At 32.2% G+C, this 1,895-nt stretch overlaps 1 long non-coding RNA gene across 1 annotated transcript; it reads right to left on the minus strand.

Moving 5' to 3' along the window:
• Positions 1 to 425: 425 nt before the first annotated feature.
• On the minus strand, positions 426 to 1,568 carry LOC148238547 (uncharacterized). Its single transcript, XR_015809252.1, has 3 exons — positions 1,462 to 1,568; positions 795 to 969; positions 426 to 704 (listed from the first exon to the last, which is right to left on the minus strand). It is a non-coding gene; the product is annotated as an uncharacterized LOC148238547 (long non-coding RNA).
• Positions 1,569 to 1,895: the final 327 nt, after the last annotated feature.

Here is a 1,895-nt window from a genome sequence, read left to right on the forward strand (position 1 = left end):
AGCTGGAAAAACTAATTATTTGTTAAAATAGTTGTGTAATATTAAACTATTAAACCCTTGAACGCAATGTTTTAAAGCATCAGTTAATTTTTTTTATTAAATCTTCCGTTGTATCCTGACAAACGTAAGCCCAATGCGTTTACGGGGTAAATTATATAATGAATACCTACAAGAAAGTATTAATCACTAGACTGAAAGTCTGTGAATCGGTGACATTTATATTAATGATTTTAAATTATTATGTGTAATATAATTTATAACCAATATATGTCACTGTGGTTGGGGTCGGTTTTTTAATTGCAGCGCATTTTTTTTAAATCTCAGTGCCGCTGCCTAGGCTCGAACCCGCAACCTCAGAGTTGTTAGTTTGAGACGTTAGGGACTACGCTATTCCGTCCTTAATATAAAGAAAAAACAATCACATACACAAACGTCATGGAATATAATGTATATTTAATGTTACAAATATAACATTATATTAGATTTTTACCATAAAGAACAGATTTTATTTTTTTAATATTTCGTTTTCTTTGTTAAAAAATATTTATATGATAGGATAGTGGTGCGCAAACTATTTTCATTTCCGACCCCCCATTTTGTTTTAAATTTTGTCGCAACCTATGGATAGACGTTTTTTAATCGTCAACGTAGTTGAAGTGAATTTTTTGTAGAACTTGTGCTTATGTTTTTAGCTTATTAGAGGGCTAAAACAAAAAATAAGTAACACTGATTTATTTATGCATGTGAGTATGAATATATTTTTAATATAAAATATTAAAATGGCTTGCAAAGACTTATGATTTCTTCTTTGTTTGAAACTGTATTAGAAGTTGCTGTGTCATTTTTTTGGATATGTCACACGCCATCGATGCGGCGGCGATTGTTAAGAGACTGAGAGAGTACGCGATCTGCGTCGCGTCGCTTGGCACTCTATCTGGCGGCTATTAGGTTGTCTGATGTTCGCCCATGCTGCAGTTAAAGAAATTTAATAAAGTACAATAAATTTCTTTGAATTTTGTGGCCCTGAAAGAGTTTCTACCGCTCTCTGAGGGGTCGGGATATTTTGCGCACCACTAAGATAAGGATACATTGTATAATGTATACATTTGCTGCATTTGAAGCTAAGCGATGATGGTCTCTACATTAAAATCGAAGAAATTAAATTTTCAATATAAAATATCGATAAGAAGGATATAAAATTACATACATATGTATATAAAAATGTAGGGAATATATTGAATATAAAGTGAAATAATGTTATTGAACTATTGAATATCATTTAATTATCACTATGCTATCATTGTAATTAATAATTCACATCTTGTTAAATAAAAATTATCAAATACGTGCCAGATATAAAAAAGATTAAATACAAATATCAACTGAAACAAAAGAAGGACGTCACAGATGAACTATCTTCACACTTTGGTTTTAACAGTTTATTGGCATATTTCGCTGTACCATATTTTGTAAATCGGAAACAACAGCAGCTGGATACTGAAGGCAGATGGCGATGTTAAAAAAATGCTGTGTTCGAAACGTGTTCACGTCAGGTTGCAACGAGTTCAATAATTGAAGCACCTGGCTCAGGGTTGCCATGCGTCGGGGTTTCCCGGACATGGTCTCTTTTTTCCTGTCATTTAGTTTATTAGGGGAAGTCCAAAGATTTCTCAATAAATTAATCTGGGTTTATTAGATAATTTGTGGCCTGTTCAGAATATAAATTTAAGAAGTTTTGATTATATCTAAAATATGAAAAGTAGAAAACATATTTTTGCAGCCCTTACAATTTGTGTTATAAAAGATGCATACCACCAGAATAGTTTCTAAGCTGTTGGCATACAAATTGCAGTTCGAGTGTTTGAATACATACCTATTCATGAATTGGCCTGTGG

The sequence above is a fragment of the Plectrocnemia conspersa genome, unplaced genomic scaffold (assembly GCF_051122295.1).
Source record: "Plectrocnemia conspersa isolate PC_06_02 unplaced genomic scaffold, ASM5112229v1 ptg000001l, whole genome shotgun sequence".
Taxonomy (NCBI): Eukaryota; Metazoa; Arthropoda; class Insecta; order Trichoptera; family Polycentropodidae; genus Plectrocnemia; species Plectrocnemia conspersa.